The sequence below is a fragment of the Tenrec ecaudatus genome, chromosome 4 (assembly GCF_050624435.1).
Source record: "Tenrec ecaudatus isolate mTenEca1 chromosome 4, mTenEca1.hap1, whole genome shotgun sequence".
NCBI classification, from domain to species: Eukaryota; Metazoa; Chordata; class Mammalia; order Afrosoricida; family Tenrecidae; genus Tenrec; species Tenrec ecaudatus.
In genome coordinates, this window is record NC_134533.1 from 180,169,764 (window position 1) to 180,196,411 (window position 26,648).

General features: G+C 40.0%; 1 protein-coding gene across 1 annotated transcript in view; it reads right to left on the minus strand.

The window, feature by feature from the left end:
• The window catches only part of TGFBR2 (transforming growth factor beta receptor 2), a 606,522-nt gene that overhangs the window by 361,834 nt on the left and 218,040 nt on the right, over positions 1 to 26,648 (minus strand). The window contains exon 4 of the mRNA XM_075547111.1: positions 12,864 to 12,966. The gene's annotated coding sequence lies outside the window, so the exon portion shown is untranslated. The remainder of the gene's footprint in view (positions 1 to 12,863; positions 12,967 to 26,648) is intronic.

A 26,648-nucleotide genomic window follows, 5' to 3' on the forward strand; every position in this document is an offset into this window, starting at 1 on the left:
TAGATTGATAGATATAGATAGATGGATAGATATAGATAGATAGATGGATAGATATAGATAGATAGATGGATAACTCAAAACCCCACTGCCACTGCATCGATTATGTTCAAGGTGATTTTATAGGACAGAGTAGAACTCCTCTTTGGGTTTCTGAGGCTGCAGATCTAGATCAGAGCTTCAAGCCTCGTCTTTCTCCCGTTGGAGCAGTGGCAGGTGGAGTTGAACGGCTAACACCTTGTGGTTCGTGGCCCCACATGATCAATCAATTGATAAGTCCATGGGCTCGCATCCCAAAGCAAGCCTACTGTCACAGATTCCATTCTGACATCTATTAACCCTACACAGGGGCACCTAGACTAGACATTCTTCCAGGAGCAGAAAGTTCCATTTTCTCCCCCACAGTCCCTTCTGGGTGTGAGAAGCCCAAGGCTTACTTGACATCTGTAAATATTTATAAATATCTATACACCTTGATAGGCATACATCACATGTAAATATATACATGAATACATATAATATACATACATATATATGTTATTGTCTTACTGTTCAACTACACAACTATATTTCATGACTTAATTTGATCAGAAACCTCAAGAGCTCCATCTTACCTATATCCTATCTTTTGGTTAATAACCAGATCATTCCAGCACCAAGAACATCAGTTGCTTCTCTTCTGGAATTCAGACCATATTAGATTTTACAAGTGATACAGAACCACTAGGAGTAATGGAGATCGAAGTTTTTATTACAGAGATGGGATTTTTGACAATTATCAGTGTGAGCCAGACGGGCTATGGACAGTTGTCCCTTAGTGCTGGGGTCAGAGGTTACAAACCAGGAGCCAGCTCTGGAATTCACAGGGCGATCCTCGAACCCAGAGTCTCTCTGAGGCTCAAAGCCTCCAACTGGCATCAATCGATGCAAGTGGCTGGTAGGAAAACAGCTGGGGCTTCATGCTGGAGCTCCCTTTACCCCTGGCTCAGAAGCTAGAGAGGCTGAAGGAGGAGCGTGCAGAGCCTGGAGGAGCTGGGAGCCTGGCCACTGCACCCCACCCCGGGATGAAAAGGCACCAGCAGAGGAGCGATCACTTGATTACTTGCGGGAACAGCCACAGGCGTGGCGCTCTGCTCCTGGGTGCACTAACCTAAGGAGGTTTCACAGAAGGAGGCTGACATGTCAGCCTTCCAAATGTCACACTGTAGGTTTTACGCGACCCAAGCTAACAGCATTATGCAAGCCAGGGAATCGTGGGAAGCAGAGTTCAATTGTTGCTAACTGGACCCAGCATAAAATTGCACATTATGAAATTTGCCCTTCCATCTCTGCAGTCTAAATCAATGCAATGTGATAGCTCCTATTCCTGTCCCAAGCCCTTGCCCGATAATCGCACCCCACTTTCCAGACATGGCCTCCACAAGGGCAGAAACAGATCCCACTGAGGAGGGTGGGAGAAAATGCAGGCTGGAGTGTTCCTGCCCCTCCTTTCGGGCGTTGGGCTGCAGCGTGGTTCTCACGGCGGTTCCCAAGTCAACAGGCCTGACTTCCGGGCTTTCTCTCATCAGGGTGGCAGGGGATGTGTCCACCTCTGCAGGAGCTTTCCTGTGCTGACAAGACTGTTTGTTCTTCCCACCTCCCTGGGGAGAAGCTGCCTTATCTTTACTGTGCAATATATTTGGGGAAAACACAGTTTTGTCTCTTAAAGGACTTGGCCATTGTTCCTCTTGAGCCCAAAAGAAAAGTCTTTCTAGACCAAATGTTGGCTTAAAAATAATCACAATTCCTTTTTCATAAAGAGGACTGTTATTTTGGTGGTGATTGTGATGTATTTTGTATCACCTGTGCACTCGAAAAAAGGCTCTGTGGACCTGCCCGACCTCTGTGTGGACAGCTTCCTCCAGGGCCAGTGTTGCAGGAACACTGCTAGCACAAAGGCAGCAAGGAAAACTAGCTGGGAATTTGCAGGGGCTGAAGAGCTCGGGATTTTGGTGATAAATTTTAATGAGCAATTGTACGCATCTTAAGTTCTAAATGATCTCTGCCCAGGAACTGTGTAGTTGAGGGGCCTAGATTCAGTTCCAGTGGCATGTGACAATGTCCTTTGTAAGACAAAGAGCAAACACACACACACACACACGACCACAAGGAACTTAATAATTCTGTATTTCTGACATATGCTAAAGGGCTTCAAACAGTTTATAGAGAAAGCCCACTGCCTTTTAATTCTATTTTTCCATGAATCTTTTTAAGCCTCATCATAAGTCATATGGATTTTCATCTGCCCTTCCATCCTTCACAGAGATCAACAAAATGCTACTGAGATTGCCTTCTAATAATACAATTCTGCGTGCCCTGCTGTGGCCTCTTTTCCTTTCTTCCTCTTCCCTATGAGGTTAACTCGGGTCACAAATCTGGACAGGGTGTGGTTACTTCTGGGTCTCTCACTAATATGTATGGCATTGGAAAGTGAGGACACTCATACATTTTCACTTTTCAGACAAAGTTGGTAAACATCTGTCGATGGTGCTTGTGTTCAGGTGGGTGTGCACGTGTATGGGCACGTTGAGTAAGTCAGTCATTGCCCATGAAAATATTTCCTCACTTCAATGTTAATTAAATAGACATTCATATAATTATTTCTTATGTGAAAAACAAATCTCTATTTGGAATCAGAAATGAGTCCTTAAGAATGTCCTAATTTAGCTGGTGAGAGAACATGCAATTAACCAGAGCACCACGCAGGAAGAACTGCTGCAAGGAGGGATAAAGCCAAGGCACTTTGGGGAAGCAGAGGAAGCAAAAACTAATGCCCGATCTGCTGGATCGGATGAAGCTTTATGAAGGTCAGCTTGAGTTGACCCTGAGACCTGGAAGAATAAGTAGGGAGGAGAAGAGGGATGGGTACACTGGTTTACAGAAGAAGCCATATCTGTACTGACTGGGTGAATGCTCATTTTTCCTTTTTAAAATGAACATTTCTTCATCATCTTCTTCCTGTTTTAGATTATTTTTCACTATATAGGGAACTTTTTCCATATGCCAAGCTTTAGAGTAGTACATAGGACAGAAGTAGAGTCTGAAATCTAATTCCGGGATCTAACAAACACTGGGCACTTACCCTGTGTCATTCACTTGCCATGGACTGTCCTATGCATCCTCCACAACCACACTGTGAAAGAGATTCCATTGTTATGACTGAGGTTTCAAAGGATCAGGTAACTTGCCCAATGAAGAGGCTTAGGATGGAACTAGGATTCAAATCCAGACAGTCTGTGTCTGGAGACTGGAGTCTTAATATGTTACAACAGTGATTCAATAGAACATTTGATGACCAATTATCCTAACACAGATAGAGCTGAAGTTTGCTTTGGCTCACGTTCATTTGTCACCTACAGTAGGAATGTTTCCTGGGTGTGGTGGTATACTATTTAGTTGTTACAGCCTCCTTCCTCATGTTTTCATTCTCTCAGAATTCCGCCATGCTATAAGCACTTAATTCTTCCCCTTTCTTCCTTTCAAGCAGTCCTGCATTCCCCCTTCTGATTCATTCCAGAAATCACCTGAATTTAATATTGTAACAATTTTTATTTCAAGTTTTATTCTACAAGCAACAGCAATGTACAAATGTTCACAACCCACCAGCCACAACGACCCCCTTTATGTGGGAGTAAAGATGATGTCTCCGGGCACATCACAACCCCAGGCAGAGCTTCGAGAATACTATCTCAAAACAGTACGTTTGCCTTTTCAACCTGTGTTTTCCCAGCAAGGTTTTGTTTTGTTTTGTTTTTGCGATTGAGATTGTCCAAGGCCTCAATCATTAATTTCTTATGAAATGGTATTCACTCCTTTCATGTTCTGGATCCTCTGCAAATTCAGAGGAAGCATGAAACTAATGTCAAGCTGCTTTGGATCAAATTCTGACTCTGCTCACTATTACTAGACTAATCTTTTCGAGAAGGCTAGTCAGCATTACTCCTAAGCCCAAATTATTTCCACATAATTGCAAAACCTTACTTTATAGGGATCCAGAGCTACCATCCTCAAGAAGCTCAAGCAAGAGAGAAAATTTTTCTTGAGAAAAAACTACTTCAATGAGGCACAATGATTCAACACTACCTAAGTATAGTAGACTTGTGCTTTCAAAGCCTTCGTCATAAAACACATTGACAACAAGAATCTATGGTTATAGAATGTACTATGCATTGAACCGCTGGCCACAAAACCAGGACTCAAGCCCACCAGGTAGTTGCTCAGCAGGAGAAACGTTGCACTGTCTGTCCTAGTTTCAGAACCCCAGAGGGTGTCTCTGCTCTGTCCTACAGGGTTGCCCTGAGGAAGAATCAACTCAGTGGTGGTGAGTTTGGTTTGGGGTTTCTTGAACCTCAGCCTAGGCACCTGCCCTTAGTGATCACTTTTTTCTGGAATGACGTGTCAATTTTTCTTTCAGGTAGAAAATTACTATTATCAATATATTCTTGGACCAGCTAGTTAAGTGCTTTTGAGCTCTCCCAGTGGGGTCAGTTCCTAATTGTCTTTGCAAATATTAGAAGCGTTCAAAAACCCTCTCCATGTATGCAGTGGTAAGTCGACAATATAGGCCTAACTTGTCAGCTTACCACTACACACCTGAAGCGGGCTAATCAATGCTTCTCATACTCTTCAAATATCCCTGTGGATATACAATTTGGCACAGAATGCTGAGGGTGTGCAGGTGTGCTCATGAGCACTAAATTTGTGGGACAAGATGGGCTGTATGGGTGACAAGGCCGAGAGAGAGAGAGAGAGAGAGAGAGAGAGAGAGAGAGAGAGAGAGAGAGAGAGAGAGAGAGAGAGAGAGAGAGAAAGAGAGAGAGAGAGAGAGAGAGAGAGAGGAGAGAATATCATTCTTATTCCTATATAACAGCAAAATTCAAACCAACTGAAAACATTTCTTTAAAATGATTGTAAGTGTATCCTTCCACTGTAGTACCTTGGGTATAATCTTGCCATGAGAGAAACTTGAAGCTGATTTACATCTAAAGAGTTTCTTCACTTGCCACAGTGCCAGATGTGCCGGGCAAGTAATAGCATGTTACTGTTCGGTTACTTGGTAACACAGAATGAAGCTAGTTTACTAAATATGAAGCCAGATAAAACAGAGGCATGATGAGACTGTACCTGTATTTATAGTTTTGTGAACGATTGTTTAAAAAACAAAAAGGATTCCTCACTTTAGGGGTGGGGTGGGGAGTGAACTTTTTGATAGCATTTTTTATGAACTGAGCTGTTGACTAAAGGATTGAGAGTGTTTGGGGGCAAACTATCTCAGACAAAAGCACAACCAGAATCACAAGTGAGCAGGGTGAAATAATTGTTATCCAAGTAGTTTTACAGGTTAAAAGCGATGGAAACACACCTCCTATCAAAATTTATGTCCTTCTAAATACTAAATCCTTCTAAACTAAAAATGAGCTGCCAGTCATGATTGGTCAGGAGGTGTTATTATTACAATGCAGAGGAAACAAAAACCACAAAGATCAGCATTAGATTGGCTTTGATAGTGATTAAATATCATGGGGCCCCTTTGGGAGCGAAGGCAGTTATCAGGGTCTGCCACAGGGGATATATATGATTCTTTTCTATCGTCAAGCACATTCCTGGTCTCTCTGGCATCCTCACTATTGTTAAGTCCATTGTTGGGGTGTTTGTGACAATCCACTTCATTAAGGGTTTTCCTTTTTCATTGACCCTCTACTTCCCCAACCATGATGCTCTTGGTCAGAGACTTGTCTCTCCTGATAACCTGTCCAAAGTACTTGAGATGGAATCTTGCATTCCTTGCTTCCAAGGATTTTGGCAATACTTTCTCTAAAAGATATTTGCTTATTTTTTGGCAGTATATGTTATGTTTCTTTTCTTTTTAATGATTAAAGTATTTTTATAAATAGTCTTACCCTTTCTTACATTTTTCTACTCCTGCTTTCAGCAACATAGGAGTGATGGAGAGTTTGAATGATGGGGATGAGGACACACCTGGACCTGCTGTTAATGAAGGGAAGCCCTGGGGTTAAACAAAGATAACTGAACCTGAAGGAAACAACCTGGATCTGCTGTTAATGAAAGGAAGTCCTGGGGTTAAACCAAGATAACTTGACCTGAAGGACACAACCTGGATCTACTATTAATGAAGGGAAGCCCTGGGGTTAAACAAAGATAACTGAACCTGAAGGCCGGCACTGCTCCTTACTAGACTGAGGCATGGGGGAAATCCCAGCTTCCTTGGCATCAAGTGCACCATGGTGCAGATGATGATAATTCAATTATAATAAAATGAGTGAGAGAATTTGATAATGTCAGTCATGTAAGGCAATTAGCTTAGTCCCTGGCACATTTGAACCACTTATTAAGGGTGAACAATTACTGTTGTTACTTCCAAGAGACCAAATTAACACTTTCATTCCTAATCACACGGGAACCTTTAAACTAGTCAGATGCCTTATTTTAGGAAGTAAGTAGGTCTTAATTTGTTTGTAATATTTTATCAAGGTAGAATTACATAGTTACATAGACTCATGGTAAATATCCAGTTGGATAGATATCTATAGATGTTGTTGTTAGGTGCCGTTAGGCCAGTCAGCTCATAGTAAGCACATGGACAACAGAGTGGAACAAATGTCCAGTACTGTGCCATCCGCACTGCTCCCTGTATGGTTGATCATATTGTTGCAGCCACTGGTCAATCCGTTTCATCAAAGGCCATTCGTTTGTTTTTTTTTTAAGCGTTCAGCTGCTAATTGGAAGGTAAGCCATACTTTTTTTTTGTTCCTTTAAAAAATCATTTTTTGGGGGGGTCTCGTACAACTCTTATCACAACCCATACATCCATCCATTGTGTCGAGCACATTTGTACATTGGTTGCCATCATCATTCTCAAAATATTTGCTTTCTACCTGAGCCCTTGGTGTCAGTTCCTCATTCTTCCCTTCTTCCCCACCCTCCCTCCCTCACTAACCCTTGATACTTTATCATTTTTCATGTCTTACACTGTCCAATGTCTCTGTTCAATCACTTTTCTGTTGTCAATCCTCCAGGGAGGAGGTTATAGGTAGATCATTGTGATCGGTTCCTCCTTTGCCCCCTCACATACCCCTTACTCTCCTGGTATCTCTACTCTCATTATTGGTCCTGATGGGTTTATCTGTCCTGGATTACCTGTGTTTCCAGCTCTAATCTATACCAGTGTATATCCTCTGGTCTAGCCAGATTTGTAAGATAGAATTAGGGGTGGGTGGTAGGAAGCATTTAGGAAGTAGAGGAAAGTTGTATGTTTCATCATTGCTACACTACACCCTGGCTTGCTTGTCTCCTCCCTGCCATCATTCTGTAAGTGGATGTCCAATTGCCTACACATAGGCTTTGGGTCTCCACTCCGCACTCTCCCTCATTCACAATGATATGATTTTTTGTTCTTTGATGCCGGATACCTGGCCTATCGGCACCTCGTGATGGCACAGACTGCTGTGATTTTTCCATGTGGGCTTTGTTACTTCTCAGATAGATGGCCACTTGTTTATCTTAAAGCCTTTAAGTCCCCAGACACTGTATCTTCTGATAGCCAGGCACCATCAGCTTTCTTCACCACATTTGCTGATACACTTGCTTTGTCTTCAGCCATCATGTCGGGAAGGTGAGCATCATGGAATGCCAGTTTCATAGAACAAAGTGTTGTTGCATTGAGGAGTACTTGAGTGGAGGCCCAATGTCCATCTGCTACCTTAATACTAAACCTATAAATATATGCACATCACCTTCCTTTTTTCACTGACCCTCTACATTACGAAGAATAATGTCCTCTTCCAGACACCGGTCTCTACTGATAACATGTTCAAAGTAACTGAGTTTGAATTTTGCCATGTTTGTTTCTAAGGAGCATTTTGCCTGTACTTTCTCCAAGACATATATTCTTTTTCTTTGGCAGTCCATGGTACTAGACTCAAATATAATACACACACACACACACACACACATCTTAACGGGTTTGCTCTCAGCAACTAACTTAAAAATTAGTAGTTTGTTCCCAGCAGCACCTTAGAAGAAAGTTTTGGTGATCTAGTTCCACAAGATTACAGCCATGAAAACCCTATGAAGTGCCATGAGATTTGGAATTCACGTCTGGAAATGGATTTGGTTATTTATATACTCATGTTACCAACAGCCAATCAAAATAATGGAACTTTCCTATTACCCATCATTTTAGTCTTCCTCTACCGTGCTTCATTCTATGTTCTTCCTCTAAATCATTATTAAGACTTATTCCCTATTGACTAGCTTTGCCTATTTTTAAACTCCCATATAGATGGAACCAAACAATTTTACTTCTTTGTGTTTGGCTTTTTCTGATCAAAATCATCTTTTTGAGATATATTCATCTTCTTATAGGTAGCCTGGTCCTTTTCATTCCTGCGTGGTATTTCATTATATGAACATCCCATAGGTTGTTCATCCATCGTGGATGGCCACTTATCGCTTGTTATTTGATGTGGAATAATGCTTAATCACTGGGCTGCCAACTGCAAGGGCGGTCATGCATAAACACCAGTTTCACCGAATGAAAAGGTGAGACATTCTAAGCCCTTCAAGAGACGCAGTCTTGGAATCCACAGGGGGTGTCCCACCCAGCTAGACAGGGTTGCTATGAATCTGAAATGATTTGATGGCAGTGAAGAATGTGTGCTTGGTTAGTTCCAATGTTGTTTGCAATTAATTTCCTTGAAAATATCTCAGTAGAGATGGAATGTATGCATTTTATACATGCATTTATTCTACACCGACATGTGGTGCATTTATAGGTGTTACTTAAATGAATTGTGAGCTTACTGGTTGTTGTCAGCTCAATTCCTACCCACGACACCATTTGTGTCTGTGGTAGTTTCATAATCTGGTGTCAATTTGAGGATTATGAGCATAGGAGTGGTGTATTGCCTGTCAATCAGGATATAGCCAATGAGGCCTCTGTATGAGCATGGCCTTCTCCTGAGGAGTCTGGGAACTCCTGTATTTCCTCCTTGGAAGTGGGAGATACTCTCTCTCTAGGCTCACTCCCTGAGAGACTCTCTACTGACAAGACACATGGAGCTGTGCAGATGGCAGAGAGAGCCCTGGACCTGGAGGAGCCACATGGAGACCCATTCCAGCACTTAAATGCTTCTACCATCACTGGTTCCACAAGACTATCCACCCACTGGCCTGAGATCTTCCTGCATTCGACATCATTGAAAATGTTTCATTTTGTAAGTCTAAAGAGGAATTTATAGATTGGCATCAGACATAAAGGGCCAATGTCAGACTTATGGACTTGATCTGGACTGGGTTGGGATGTTTTCTCAATATTCAATTGCTCTTGGGTATGAAGCTCTTTCCTATACAAATATGAGTGTCCCTGGATTTGTTTCTCTAGGCAAGGCAGACTAACACAGTGTCCGAGTAGAACTGTGATTCACAGATTTCAAAGGCTATGACCACTCAGAAGGAGGCCTCAAGCCTTCATTTCAAGCCATGTGCCGGTTGATTCTAACCCCTGACCTTTTGTTTAGCAGCATAGCTTTTTAACCATTTGCATTACCTTCCTTAACTGAAGACGTCCTTAAATGAATAGTAGGTCAACATCTAATGAAACTAAATCATATGCTTCAGAATGGAGCCATAGATTTAGGGTTTGAGATGGCCTCTGCATAGCCTCAGATGTAGAAGCTTCTTTGTGGTTACTGAATCTTTAACCAGTAAGAGATTGTTTGACCTGTCTTGAGTGAGAATATGTCATGTAGTGTGCTACTGAGAACACACAATGAGAGTTAACACATCTCATTTTGACTCTCTAGATTATAAGCTCTGCTACAAAAAAGTATGTGTGACAGAATTGGTGCATAGTGATTGTAATCTTATTATGATAGTTCTTATGTACCTCCAACAATTATTAATATCTATTAATATATTATACCTCATTAATATCTATTAAGGGATCATTTTTCATAATTAAGATCATTCGTTTAAAACAGAAAGAGTGTATATTGAGAAATTTAACAGAAAAATAAAGTAAATGTCATTTTTCATTAATACAAGTATATCATGTTAATATATGGATTTTTCATCAGGAAATGGTTGTGAGTTATGTTATCATATGCCATTAACATTTACCTTGGCACTTCCCATTTGAATGAGTGCACTTGAGTCTTCAATCAGGTGCTCCCATTGCACAGATTCCAGAGACTTACGTCTTGATGCTCTTATGAATCTGATAAATTAGGCTTCAGATTTTCTACCTGACTTCAGACATTAGTTCTTTATTTTCTGCCTCCCCCCCAAATATCGTGAGAGGTTTTTGATATTGCTAGGTGTTTAGCAGTATGTCCATGGGCAAATCTGCTTCAGGAGACCTTGTTAAAGTGGTAAGACACAAAGCTATCACAACGCAAACTAAAGTGCACTTGGTCCAAGCCATGATATTATCAAACACTTCTTATGCATGCTGCAGACAATAAATGAGAAAGATAGCAAACAATAGATGCTTCTGAATTATAACTTTGCTGAAGAATACTGAATATACATGGGCTGGTGGATGAACCATCAAATCTGTCTAGGGATGAATCTTTAGAGGCAAGAATGACAAGATGAGGTAGTTAGCTTATTGTATCTACCTGGTTGATAAACACCTGTGGGATTAATTGAAGGGCAGAGAAATAAATGGCTGGGTGAGACTTGCCTTTTGATTTCTCGGGTCTCTTTCCTCTCTGATGTTCGGACCAGGGTGTAGCTTCCTTAGCCAGTTCCATGCTTCAGCTGGCAAGCTCACTTGCTGCAAGACATCCCTGAGTAGAAGCCACATGGGCCTCCCTTGATACAACACTGGGTACTGGAGCAGCCCTGTGGCGATCCCTCCCAGCACTGAGATGCTTATACATCCATTGACTCAGCTTTCCTCCTGCAGCCGGCATCATTACATGTGTTTTGTGAGATGAAGGAGAACCTTGTGGATTGGTGTCGAACATATGGGTTAATGGGTTAGTGTTGGACTTGTGGGCTTGGGCAGGACTGGGTTGGGATGTTTTCTTGATGCACACTTAACCTTTATATAAAACTCTCTCTTATACATGAGTTTCTATAGATTTGTTTCTTTAGAGTACCCAGACTAATACACAAGACTTCATCTCATATACTTTTGAATTTTCCCAGAAGAAGAACATTATGCTTATAAAGTAAAAAGTAGTGAAATAGGATGAATTGATGCACTGGCTGACATAATGGGCTCATACATAGAAACAATTATGGGAATGGAGCCAGATTGAATATTTCTTTCTGTTATACACAAGGTCTCTATGAATCAGAATTAATTCGATCATACCTAGCAACATTTAGTTAGAAACACATTCATATTTTTTGTTTGCTTTGCTGTTTATTTTGCTTGGTACTTTGTAAGTCTTTAAAAACTTGTGGAGTAATAGTTCAAATCACACAGGGCTGCATTTTCCCATTCTATCACAACTTCTTCTTGGAATGAGTGTTTGCATTCACATGCCTTCACGTCCTAATGACCTCATTCAGACCCAAATTGAAATCTGGATCTGAGAGCTGGGCTTTTCTCTGACTCAGTTTCCTGTGTTCTGAAAGAAAATCCTTTTGCCTACATTAATTGTCATTCTTCCTTTGTTAAGACTTAAGTGGTGTTAAGACAAATCCTCATATTATCCTCCAATGCCAACTTGAGCCTTTAAAAATCCTGGAAGCACTCCCACAGCCAAATTGTGTTCCCACAATTTCCTAGCATCATTCATTGTGCCTGTTCCACAGATGAAAACAAACAAAACAAAAAACACATCCTTTTGTTCATACTTTCCCAAGGTCAGGAACATTTGTGTCAGGAAAGTCCTATTTTACCAAAGAACAGGACGTCCTCATAAGCTCAATATTCTGAGAATCATTCTAAGTGACTATCAAGGTGCCAGTGGCAAAACCTTCTATTCCCACTTTACTAAAACAAGGGTGACCCTAAGCTGTTCTCACTGCCTCCTAAGGGGTTCTCACTAGAGAAGCTCAGGTATCGGCGCAACGTCTTGCAGACTGTGAGATGTTAAGGTGTATATTATCAAGGGGTAAAAAAGAGGCTTGTGTGATTGAAAAAATTTACACTTTTACAGTGTGTTATTCCTAGAGCTGTCACTGCTTTGACCCTAATTTTTATTATTTTGCTTTGTTTTGTATTTAGCTGGATAGGCACCCTGGTTTGTTTGTTTTGTGTAATTTCACCCTTTTGGGCTTTTAGCTTGATGGGCACCCTGGTGGTGCAAAGATTATGCACCTGTCGAATAACCCAAAGATCTATGGTGGGACCCCACCCGGGACCCCCTGGACAAAAATGTAGCCGTCGACAACAGCCTTAAGAATCACGTATCCTACCCCACATGGTCCCTGTAAGCTGGAACGACCTCAGTTGCAATGATTGTTTTTAATCCTGATGTTTCATTCTGCCTGTTCTAGGGTTTCTGATTTTGATTATTGACTACATTCTCGTGCCTACCAGTTATCTGCTGTTCCTCCAACTCTTGGAGCATGAGGGAATGAACGTGGAGGGACTTAAACTCTTGTTCTCAACCAAAAGTTGGTCCTGACCAAACACTGTTTCCAGGCGTTTTGTTAGCATACCTTATATGTTATGCAAGCGTACCCTCGCTGTGCAAGAAGTTAGTAGGTATTTCATGAACAGAAACGATGCTAGATGGTTTGGGTCATATGCAATTATCTAGGTATTCGCACTTGAGGCAAGTAATAAGCACATGTATGGCATTCGTAAGCAGCTGCATTGGTGAAAATGTCTTCTGACTACTCACCAAACAGTTGGTTCACTCTCACCCAGAGGCCCCTTGGGCGATAGGCCTTGCAGTCTGCATCCTAAAGGTCAAAGTCTTGGACATTTGATGGAGCAGTTCTACTCTGAAATACATAAATTAGAATAAACTCAATAACATAACTAGTTACCGTTTTAAAATTCTTCTTATTATAAATCAGTTTGCCTTTCAAATGCTAGAATATTCCAAAGAAAATCAGGGAGAGATGTGAATTTACTGAAGTAAATTCTGCCATTGTGCCTCAAACTGCTTGACAAGGGATGGATTTTCCACGATTCAGAATATGGCTCACCTTTTCTGATCCTGTCAACTCCCACGAGTGGCTGGATAAGCCTTCTGTCTGCAAGGGCTGAAATCTGCAGGCTTTGGAGACCAACAGATTGACCAAAGGCTTTATTTTAGCTGAGTATGTTCCTTACATATTATATACTTGAGATTCAATATGCCCTTTATAGATGAGGATCTAAACACCTACTTCATTATGAGAATATAACGATCAAATGACCCCAATGTCTACACATCTACACAACACAACACACAAGCTGAAGCAAAAGTGGAGATGATGATTATTGAGAATGATTATTATTAATCAGCATCTAAAGGAAAAATATAATTACTCCGTGGATCTGCTTCTTGTGATTTTAAACATATAATTCAAACGATAGTTTGACTCTTGGGTCGACACAGAAGCAGAATAGAGGCAATGCAATCTAGCGTGTAAATGTTACATGAGGTCCGGTGATGACCATCATACTCCTCTGGTCTCTACCAGAGGTCCATTCAGGATCACACACATGGAGACCTACACAAGGGGCATCCTTGCACTAAGGTGAACATTGCCGGGGTTTTCATCCAGATCTTCTATGACACAGTCTCCATTATTTAAGTCGTTTTGTCTGTGTCTAGTTATGTCTTAGTTGTCTTTGAATTAGAATTTCTCGTTAAAGTGAATGTAGCTCTCTTTTCTGATGCAACTTTTGAGGAAGATCCCCTCCATTGGCATTTACGTGCTCATACCGTTGGGAGACTCAACTGACAAATAGATTTTCTGTTACATTCCAAAGAATGCAATGGCTACATGGGGACCTGTACTAAGAAGGTTCTCAAATCACATCCACTTCAGCAGGAAAGATTAACATGGTTGATTAGTGATGGGTAAGTGTGGAGGGCACAGGTCCCAATGGTGATAGAGAGTGAACCCTTTCAAGTATTGTTCACAGTGCTTCACATTTTATACAATAGTCAGAGAACTAGAAAGAAAAGCGCACCTGATAATCACTTGCATTAAACAATGTAATAAAAGTAAAGCCAGAATATACAACCCTGTCTTCAGCTTTTTGTGTTTCCTTAACTCATCTACTATAATGTTATCTTGACACATCCAGAAGCAGCCAACTCATCGAAGCCAATTCACTTGATGAAATTTTTCCATTGGTAAATGTGTTTAGTGTGCAATTATCTTTTTTTAAAAAAACTTTTGTTTTGTGGCATCTTTTTTTTAAATGTTTGCCTTCATAGCAGCGTGCTTCAACCCCTGGTTTTCATCTTCTTCAGCCAGAGATTGAAAGAATGAGAGGCACAGAGATTTGGAACACCAAGATGGTGTTTCAAATGGGTAATAATCGAATTAAAATGCCCATATATATTACTATGAATGGGATGATATTAATATGCATTCTCCTTAGAGTCAATGAGTCTATTTTAAAAATAAGTATTCATGAAGAATACATTCCTGAATAGTTTCTTGACTATGAAAAACAATTATAATTGTCCACTAGCATGATTAGGATTATATTTTTGACAAATACATTCATCAGATACTCCATAATTGAGATTATAGCCTTACAATTATATCTTTCTATGATCCACAGGCTCTCTCTCCTTTGCTCCAATGCCCCCTCTTCAATAGTGCTGTCCCTGTTTTACCTCTCCAGCGCCTCCCCCTTGCTTTGCCTGGTAGGCACTAGGTGGAGCACTGGGAATTGTGACAGAAACAAAATGAATGTAACTTAAAAAGCTGTAGTGAGGACAAAATCAAAATCCCTGAACCACAATTAAGTAGTTGAAAGGTATAAGTAAATTTGATGAATCAGTCATTTGGTGAATTAGCCTCTCAAGTAATTGTCTTTATGAAAATTGCCTACTCAGCAAATTGAGTTCTGGCAAATTCACTTAGAGCTTGTATGTTTGCAGAAGTAGATTAGATAAAATATGGGACTTGGAAGAGAATAGTGTTTTGTATATAAAATGCTTTGGAAACTTAGAGCAACACGAAGTTCTGTACAAGCAAAGGTGTCAATGATTCAGGATATATTAGTCTAGAAATGTAGGTGATGTAAGCTATGTCCAGCATGAGAAGTTAACACATCTTGTCAAATCAGTCTTAACTAGGTTGCCCTGGCTATCCAACAGGAGTGTGTGCCCAGGAAAGCTTTCCAAAGACGAAATGGCAAAAAGTAAAGCAGCAATTAGCATCAATTTATTTAGGAAGATTCCCCAGCATTCCCAGACCCCGCAAATAACCTAACCAACCATGCCACCTCACACAGAAAACCCAAAGCAAGCCCAACACATAGTGTCCACGGGCACCGTATCCACAACTCAAAGCTCTGGCAGCTGACACTGAGATGCTGAGTGGAGTCGCCGGGAAGGAGCATGCTTAGGTGCTTGCTTCCTCATTAAGAGTTTACTGGAAAACAAACTCTGAACAATAGTTTCGCTTTCCTACTCTTCCCATAAAAGTAAACATCCTCTTCGATTCCTTTTAGTTAGCAGAAACAAGTAGTCTTTTTTATTCCATAAAAGCAAAGTTGCATATAGTTTTACAATCCAAAAGTGAAGGAGAAACTTATATAATGACATTGTTCCTTCGACTTGAGAATGTGGCTCTTCAACCCCTTTATTTTGGACATATCATGAGGAAGGTCAATTGCCAAAAAAAGGACATCAATTGTGGCAAAGAAGTGACCCAGCAAAACTGAGAGAAACCCTATAAAAAAGGACATAGAATGACAGAATACCTACAACAAAACACTCACATTCCAATGCACATAAAGATGGCGCAGGACCGGGCAATGTTTTATTTTATTATATGTACCTGTGTTCTTCTGGGTAGACTACAGAAACAAATCCACAGAAACCATATGTATATAAGAGAGAGTTTTATATACAGGATAAGTGTACATTAAGAAAGCATCCCAACCCAGTGCTGTCCAAGCCCACAAGTACAACATTAGTCCATATGTCTGACACCAATCCACCAAGTCCTCCTCCGTATCACAAAACACATGCAGTCAGTGATGCCGACTGCAGGAGGAAAGCTGAATCAGTGAACATGTAAGCACTTCGCACTGGCAGGGGCCTCCACATGGCTGCTCCAGCACCCAGGGATGTCTCATAGGAAGTGAGCCTTGCCAGCTGAAGCAGGGAACTGGCGAGGGCAGCTGAGTGAACATTTACCTACTCAATGAGTTTCCAATTCAACAATGCATACACATTGTGTACAAAGCAGCAGCATTCCCCCCACTTCCTCCCTGGGGTCTCTGTTGCTATATACCTTTCTTTCCGGCCTCTTTGCTGATTTCTGAGCTTTGTCTTTGGGAAAATACTACCCTTAGTTTTGGGGGCGCCTATAGTTGGTTGTAGAAGTCCCTGGGGATGCAGTGATTTTGTGTTGGGGTGCTAAGTTCAAAAGCACCAGACGGGGCTTTCTCCATCCATAAAGAGTTAACGTCTCAGAAATTCACCAGGGGCTGTTCTTCCTTGCCCTATAGGGTCTCTGTGAGTCAGGATCAACTCCTCAGCAGTGAGTTGTTTGGGTTTTTATTCATAGTTGGTGTGCTGAGGAGTATGTTTCTCCCTGATGGTTTTCATTGTATAAGCTTATCTCCTGGTGCCTGACCGTTATTCAACAGGGTGAGTTACCAGACTCACTGCCATTGAGTCAATGCTGACTGACAGCAACCCCCTGTGGGCTTCCAAGATAGTAACCCTTTAAGGGAGTAGAAAGCCTCGTCTTTCTCAAGCAAAACTGCTGGCGGTCTCCAACTGATGGCCATGCGGATGGCACCCCAAAACATAATCACCGCACCACCGGGGTTCCTCCCCTAAGGACTATAGTCTCAGGCATTACACCAATCTCTAACAGACCAATATGTCTAGTCTATTTTATGGTTTTGTGTTTTGTTACCCCTTTTCCATTGTGATCCTAATAAGCGAGGACATTCATGTTAGGTAGGCTTCATGGTCTGAATAGTGGACTCTGGAGTTTGCATGGCTCATAACCCTTCAGATTGGCTCCTGTCTTTGGTTTTCATCACCCTTCTTTTCACTGGATGGGGAGAGATCAGTGGTGACAAAAATTAGAGGACTCCTCACAAGTGTTGAAAACTCCAGTCTCTACTCACGACAACAGTATGTAGAATGCTTTCTTTAGGGACTAAGCTATGCTAATTGACCTAGACCTCTCCAGATGCTGTGATCCTAAGGAACCAAGCCCAGAGTTTCCCTCAAGGTGTTTTGGTATGCCTGAGATGGTGTCTTAGAACCTGCCCCCTACAGACTTGACTATATCCTATAGTACAGTTGCGGCACATATGAATGCATATGTAGAAATATCTTCTGCCAATCATATAAATATATACTGCTCAGTACACGCCCATTTTCCTTCCCACATATACTCAGTTTACATGTCTACCAATGTACCTACTCATTAATATTGAATATAGTTACTATTATCACAGAATTGTGCATATAATAGTATTTACTTTTGTAGGCATGCGCATCTCCCACTATTTTCCTGTTCCATGGTCATGTTTTGTTGCCATTTCCCTTTATTAATATTGCCTTTTCCTTCAACAAAGTTAAAACATATCTACACTCTGAGTCATTTACCCTCTCCTCCACCCCACTCGTCCATCCTTGATAATCACCAAATAATGTTCCTTTCTGTAACTCACTTTTTAGTTTTATACAATAAAGTTTTCATACAATATCTGCCCTTGACTTATTCCATTCAGTAAAATCGCTTTCATACTATTTCACCGAGTATAATATCTTTCAGACTCATCTGTATTATGAGGTATTTTGCAGATTGACTGCTATTCTTTAACCCAGCATAGCATTCCATTGTTCGTATTACCAGATTGTTTATCCATTCTATTGATGGGCACTTATATTGTGTTCACATTTTTGCTATTATAAATGGTATTCCAATATATGTATTCATGTCATATCTATCCATAATTAGTCTGCATATACATGTCAATGCTCTTATTTCTCTTGGATATATACTTGATATTGGGATCGATACATTATGTACATTCTATTTTCAACCTTTTAAGGAAGATCTGTCTTGGAAGAAGTACAGCCAGGATGGTGAGGCTTTATCTTACATACTTCGGACATGTTGTCAGGAGAGAACAGTCCCTGGGGAAGGACTACCATGCTTGGTAAGTAGTGGGGTAGCAGCAGAGAAGGTCGTCAAGGAGATGGATTGACACAATAACTGGAACAATGGGCTCAGGCACAGAAGCATTGGTGAGGAAGGTGTGGGAGCAGGATGGTCCGTTCTGTTGTGCATAAGGTGGCTATGGGTCAGAATCGACGTAATGGCACAGAATAACAAAAACATCTGGTTTCCTATAGTGGTTGTGCCACTTTACAGTCTGATTGGTAGTGAAAGCAAGTTCCAATAACTTCATACCTTCATTAGCATCTGTTGTATGTTTGCTTGTTACTTTTAGAACTTTGCTATTAATGCTGGAGTGAGGCAAAATCTTATTGTTTTATTTGCATCTTCATAATTGTTAAAGAGCACAAGCATTTCATCATCTGTTTATTATATACCCAAATGTCTCCCTTTTGAAGTCAGTTCATATCTATGCCCATTTCTAAATTGAATTGTTTTTATTTTGTTGGTAAATGTTGATGTTCTCTAAACATTTTAGGGATTAATCCCTCCTTCTCCCAATATGTAAATACTCTTTTTAATATTTTGGATAAATTATATGCACATAATGTTTAATTGTTAGAAGGGCATAATTGATTAGTTTATCTCCCAAGGTTTGTACATTTTAGTTCCATTTGATAGTCCATTTATGCCATAAGCTAAAGTCCTTAATTTGTCCTTTTTTTTTTTTTTACTTTGATGAGCTGTATTGTTTTAGGTTTTATATTTAGGTCCTAGATACATCTTGATTTTGTTTTTGTATGGATTGTGAGATGTGGATCCTACTTTAATTTTCCTAAAATTGGACAGCATGATTTGTTAAGACACTATTTTATTTACCAAGTTAATGTATTTAGACCATTTGTTAAAGAACAGCTATCGATGGGTAGGTAGATTTACTAATGGGTTTTCAATTCTGTTCCATTGGTCTATGTGGTTGTTGTACCAGCTGCTTGGACAGATGTGGCTGTGCATACAGCTTGAGATCAGACAGTATGAGGAATCCTCTTTTGTTTTTCTTCTTTGTGTTTTACTTATCCAGGGTCTCTACTCTTAACATATATGATTGTTCTAATTTTCATAAATTTCTTTTATTTATATTTACCTGCAAATATCCTAATTTAACCATAACCATCTTTTTTGAGGAGCAATTTTTCTGGGGATGTGATTTTTGGTTGGCAATGTTTTTCTTTCTGAGTTGTATTTGTCATCCATTGTCTTCTTGTCTGTTTGATTTCTGCTGAGAAATCAGAGCTTAGTGTTATTCCCTCTCCTTTGTAGGTAATTTCTTATTTTTTTTCCTGAGGTACTCTTAGGATTCTTTTTTGTCTTTGGTTCTTAGAAGTTTGAGTATGAATTTTTCTGGTGATGGGAGTGTCTATCCTATTTGTCTGGCGGTGTGTTTTCAGCTTCTTGAATACATATCTTCTCTGCATTCATGGTGCTAGGGAAGTTTTCTTTCACCAACTCTGACAATTTTCTCTGTATAATTATTTATTTACATATCTTCCTGGTCACATGGATGTTATTTCTCTTACAAGGGTCCCACATAACTGTTAGGTTTTCTTAGGATTTATTCCTTGTTCCCCCTTCTGATTGTTCTTCTAGCAAAATAGTATTGACAAGTTGTCTTCAGGTTCACTAACTCAGCCTTTTACGGACTCAATTTTACTCTCTTCTCTTGCAATGCACTATATCCAAAATCTTAGTATTAATCTGGATTTATATGTACTGTTTTTGTATAAGTTCTAATTTTTTTCATTTATTTGGTTGGTTTGTTTTCTGAATTCTTGTAAAGTTTTTCCCCCCCTGCATTTTTCTTATTCTTGATCTTTCTTATTGACCTCAATTTGTTGAAGGGATCTAAATATCATTATTTTGAATTATTTATTAGCTAGCCGCAATGCTTTTTCTTCCTGAGAAAAATCTTGTCTGTAATTGGTTATTCGTTTGTGTAGCTCTGTCTTGTTTCTTTGTGTGAACTGAAGTTATCTGCTTTCTCTGAGGCATCGTGGTGTCGTACTTTTAGCTAGCAGATGATTGTATGTTAGCGTACTCTTAGGTACTCACCACTTATTTCATACTACCTGCATTCTGCTAGAAGAGCAATCAGAAGTTGGAATAATAATAATGACAATAATGAATGTGCCAGTGTCTACCGTTCTCTGTTCCTTGTTTATTTAGCAGAGTTGCAGGTGGGTTTGCCTGCTGTAGGCTGCTGTCCATAGATGATCACCTGATGCGTAAGCAGATAGCAGCCTTCACCAAATGAGCAGCACTTCAGGGGAAAGCAGGCAAACAATAGCCTGAATAAAAATGTAAAACTAAAAAGAGTTTAAAAGGTAAAGGAAATTAAAAACAAGGGAAGAGATACATAATGTAAAGGGGGAAAAAAGGAAAAGATAAGAAGTTAAAGGCTTGATCCAGAAAAAGAAAGAGAAGAAAGAATGTTGTTTTTGTTAGGTGCCATCAAGTTGCTTCTAACTCAGAGACTGCACAACACGATGAAACACTGATCACGGCTACACCGTCCTCACAGTGCTCTTGCGTTTGAGCTGACTGCTGCTGTCAATCTCTCAATCTATTGTGTTAAAGGCCATTCTCTGCTTTGTTGTGCTTCCACTTTACCAAGTAAGAGCTCCTCCTCCTGCAGGGACGCGTCTTTCCTAAAACCATGCTCTGAACACGGGACAAAAACTCTCACCATCTTTACTTCTAAGGACCATCTGGTTGTGTTTCCACGGCCACACTTCATTGTTCTTCTGGCAGTATTTTCTATTGAACTTTCAAGATTCTTCATCAGCACAATAATTAAAGTACATCAATTCTTCTTTGGTCCTCCTTACTCAATGTTCCATTTTCATACGCATGTGAGATTATCTAAAATGCATGTGCTTTGATCGGGTTCACTTTAGTCATCCTACAAAGAGCGGAAATAGGAATGGGGCAGTACAGTTGGCATGGAGATTCCACTTTAGCCTGGGCCCGGGGAGACCTGACCTACATTTTCTGCTTTGGCACCTTGATGTGTGCATGGAAGTCTTCAGATGGCCTCAATGTCATGTATGGCTGCTGAAACTCTAGTCATCATGTTCATATCCCAGGCTGAAAGAATAAGTTACATCCCGAAATGGGATGTAATTCTCAATTGAGTCAGAAACTTAAAGGAGCCTTCCAGAAGTCGGAAACAGACTCAGCCTAATAGCTCATTGGTGGGAAGTTGGTCACAGGAAGAATCAGAAACACAGTTTTATTTCTGAAGGAAATGTCCTTCCCTAATAATTCAAGGTCTATAATTAATAGAAGGGGGAATGATACATAATAGGCAAATTAACATACTCTTACAAATAAAGGTATTAAGGCTCAAAGAAGTTAAGTAATTGTGCACAATTATAAGACTAGATCTACTAATCAACCTTTATCTAAAAATCAATGCAATTTTTACAATGTAACACTGCTATCAATGTTAATTAGTAGAGAATTGCCATGTATTTGGCATCTAATACACATGTGAGATTAAGCAGCGAATGAGCATCTGTAACAGCAGATCATGGTCTCGAGTCAAACCAATCCTTGGCCATCTACATAAAACGATTCTGATTCAATACAAATAAGGAGGATTCTGGACACCTTAGTTTCTAAGAAGGTGATACAGATGCAACAGGTCCAGGGGCCACAATCTGAAGAGCAGATGTCTAGACATGCATTGTCCAAGATAGTAATTACCCCATACATGGGGGTTAGTCAGCACTCAAAATACACACATGTAGCCCGAGAGGTGCTGTAGGTATAAGCCACTGTTAGATTCACATAAGTCAGTTCCCTCTGTAGAACAGAGTGAACACTACCTAGACCTGAGCCACTCACAAAATCATTGCTACGTTTAAGCCCAATTTGCAACCACTATGTCCATCCATCTTTTATAGAATCTTGCAATTTCTCATTGAGTCTCTGCTTGACTACGATGATTTTTCTTAAATCCCTCCTGAAGAAACAAACTTTAGACATCCTTATTGTTAAGTAACCATCTTGCTGTACTTCTCAGATAACTCTTCAGTCTCAAAATGGGAGTTTGGGCAGACTTGAAGGGCTCGAGTTATGAACCATTATAATTAACTTTAGTTTATCATAAATATTTTGAGGTTTCCCATGTGTGTGTTTCAGTGTGTGTGCATGCCTGCTTGGGTACACTTATGTGCGGATACACACATGCCTGCCTACTAAAATTCATAAGAAGACGTCGTAACTAATGCTAAATGCTGTCTCGGTTAAATTCCTTCCTTGAATCAATCATGTGATGTTATCAGTAACATGATATTTCTTATTCTATCTGTTCCTATTGAGTTGATTTCCAGATCTTATGTAGTGTTATGACATTGCTCAGGTCATACAACATGGGAGTCCCTCCCCGTGGGATTGCTTCTTGTCATTCAGGGGAACAAAAGCCTCTTTTCCATCATCTTTGGCCTCAGAGGAGGAAGCACAAAATGTACGTAGTTATACTTAACTACAAAGACCAATATTTGTACCTACAGAAACATTAGGAAGGGTTTTTAGGTTTCATAGGAACCTCAAATTTTGTTCATCCAATTTTATTGATAATGAAATAGAACTGATCAATAAAGATGGACTTATCTGTGTCCATAGCAAACTACTTATAAGGAGCACACCTGGGAATACAATACAGCATCTCTGATCCTAGGTCATTATGTTTTCTGGTCCACTAGCCTATACAATTTTGGCTAAATACACATTTACATACATACATATGGTGGCACTGATTCTCAAACATGAGCAGTGATATACAGCTTAACCAAGTGCTTTTCAAAACATCATCACATTTGGATCTTTCAAGAACCCTATAAATTATCCAGTCATTACTTATTTCTATAGATAAGGAAAGTGAGACTTAAAAAATGCCTTAAATCAATGTTAAAGTTTAATATGCATTGTTGGAGAATTGATATTTGAGACTCTCCTATGAATTAAAGGAAGAACGTTATACGCAATCAGAATCACACATTTGTTTCTGAGGACATTACCCAGTTCCCAAATTTGATTTCTTTTATATATAAATCCCATATGATCTCACCTTATTTTCTATCATCCTGACTCAGGCAATAGAGTTACAAAAAAAGATTTCAGTGATATGTCCTGGGGATAGGATGTAGAAAAAAGGAATTTTAAAGACTCAAATATTTGTAGATGAGGCAGATAGATGTTTCAGAGAGGTGGTTATAGTTTTAAAATAGACATTCAAAATAAGTAAAAAAAAAAAACAAGCACCCTCCCAAAGTGCTCTTATGATATAAAATATAAAATAAAAACTATTTTCTTGGTGGTCACTTTCAAATAATGCAATGAATTTTTTAAAAATCCCTCGAGAAGGATGCTGGCTGTTTGGTGGCGGGTAGAGCTAGGTGGGATTGCACAGCTGTAAAACTCATGGCTGTTGGTAGTCTAGCTGACCAGTGCTTCCAGGAGTGCTACAGGGGGTAGCTAGAACTGCATATGCAGCCTTACTGGGAAATTTTAAAACTATACAGATTGGGTACACAGTAAAGTAAAAAGTATGAACTTGGTAAAGAAACACATTATCATATGTGAAGTTTTGTTTCTTCCAGCTTTCAGGTGGAGGTAATGGTACTTCTTAGAATGCCGTCGGGTTACTAAAGTGTTGAAGCATACCATCAATGAGATGAAACAATGGGGGTATGAGTGGTTGAATGAAAAGGAGTTTGCTCTGTACACCTTCAGTCAATCTACAATAAAATATTTAATTGTTATAATTAGTAGATACATAAAATGAAATGTCCTCGATCAATTGGTGCTACTTTCCACTTTGCACAGAAGTTTGGGAATGCTTGGGAGAGCATGGCACCCAGGAGACATGATCACCCTAGGGATGATTTGTGCAGGAGGAGTAGGAAAGCCTGGCCCTTGCTCAGGAGCAGATCACCTGAGCTGTCATTTGGATTCCAGAGTCCCTGTAGACTGAGTGGCTGAGGCTGAGTCTTTCTTTGTCCAAAGACCTCGAGGTGACATGATGATAATGGTGCCAACTCAAGTATCCAATATTGGATATTAATGGATAAATTACAGCCACTTCCAAAATAAAGCCCATTCTCTGAAAACTTTAAATATTTCTACAAGATATGAGTCACTTTAAACACACACACACGCACACACTGATGTAGAGCTGTAGATACAAAGTGACAGGTTAGAAAGAAAAGTTCATTGATCATGTGATCCAGCTGTCACCTGAGCCCCTGAGCAGGGAGGTTATGTGTAACTTAGTCGGAATACCCATTTCAAACCCTGTGAAAGCAAGGCTCTCCCTCAGGCTCCGGGTCTGGCATGCCTCTCTAAACTGTTTCCACCATAATGATTTACCTCTTCCTGGCAATGTCAACACTCAACAATAACACAGTGAACTTTAAATGATTTGGGAAAATAGAGTTATATGCTAGGTGGAATACCTAAAATATAAACAAAACAATAGCAAATATACTATTGGTTTATGAAAAGAACAAAATTGCATTAACAGCATCTATTGGTGTGTAACAACTGACATGATTTTGTTCTGTACAGAGCTTTATGAAGGTTTGTCTACGCTGAAAGCTATTGAGGAGAGAAAATTAAAGCAAAAATAGGAGGCTCTCAAATAATGTTTATGAAGGCATATTATGAGTTTGTGTGTAATAAATGTGCATATGCATACATATATACACACATTTGCACAAAATTGTATGTATATACACATAAAAATATGAGGGAGGAAGCCCCAAAAAGTACATGAAGAAATGAAATAGAAATATAATTTGTCCTTAACATTTTTGAATTCCCTTAGTATATTCATATGGTGGTGCTGTGGGTTAGTGCGTGGGCTGCAGTTCAAATCCACCAGCTGCTCTGTAGGAGTAAGATGAGGCTGTCTACTCTAATAAAGATTTATAGTCCTTAAAACCCTACAGAGGGTTACTATGAATGGAATCAATTTGATGCTGATGGAATTGGTATTTTATGGCCCTGTCAGGTAAGTGTGGAACTACTAACTTCAAGGTTAGTGGTTCAAACCTACCAGCCATTCCACAGGGAAAAAATTAAGCTCTCCACTGAAGATTACACACACACACACAAACACACACACACACACACACACACAAAGAGTCATTACATGTACAGGCATGCACAAATATACGCAAACAGAAAAGTATATTATGAGTGTGTATACATAAATATGTATATGTACATGCATAATATGTATATGCACATGCATATATGCAAACACACATATAAAATGTGTTCTCCTATACGTATTTGAGGAGGGTTCCATGTTCATAGAAAACTGAAATTAAAAGAATGAAATTTTTCTATCAACTTTGGAAATCCTTTCATATATACATATGACATATGTATGCACGCGTTTGCATATGTAGACATACTCACATAATACCCACATAAGGAATGATAATAATTACACATGTGTATGAGAGGGGTTAACTCACACAAAAAAGGAACTGAAACAAGCTCCCCTGAATGGAGATTTCACAATACACATTTTCCCTGCTTGGCGAGCATCAAACAACTCACTCTAAGTCAGTGCACCCAGTGGCATCACCTGGGAAGTTTCTCTCTGGTCACAGTGAATTTTTTCATAAAAGCAGTTTCCCTTGAACCTCGTTTTTGTGATGGCTGATTTTAAGAGAACAGCGTGCAGCTGTGCATTGTTGTTTCCTGTTCAGGAAAAATGCAGAGACTGTAGTGATGTGGAATACGGCTTAAAAGGACAGCGCTATGGGAAAAACTCAAGTGAACGAGGAGGGACCAGATTTCGACCTGGTGCTCCAAGACATGAACGCAACATAGAGGTCAGAGGGGCCGGCCCAAATCCTAACAACATGTACAACACCCCCCGCCCCTATACTCAAGAAGAATTCACTTCAGAGGATAGTACTGATGCTACAGCTCAAACGGTGGTTCTCAAACTTCCTAATGCTGCACCCCTTTAATATAATTCCTTTATGTTGTGGTGACCCCCACACAATAAAATTATTTTTGTTGCTACTTCATAAATGTAATTTTGCTACTGTTATGAACCAGGTGACCCCTGTGAAAGGGTCGTTCAACCCCAAAGGATTGAAAACTACTGGCTCAGGGAGAGGGACATGTCTGATCAGAGCACACAGGAACAAATGAAAGGGGAGGAAGTGAAGCCAATCCTGGACCACCAAGCCCTGAGGATGATATTCCTGCTCAGAACAGCCAATGCAAAGAGAGGATCATAGGGCTGGCCCCACTTTGAGACAAGAAATCTC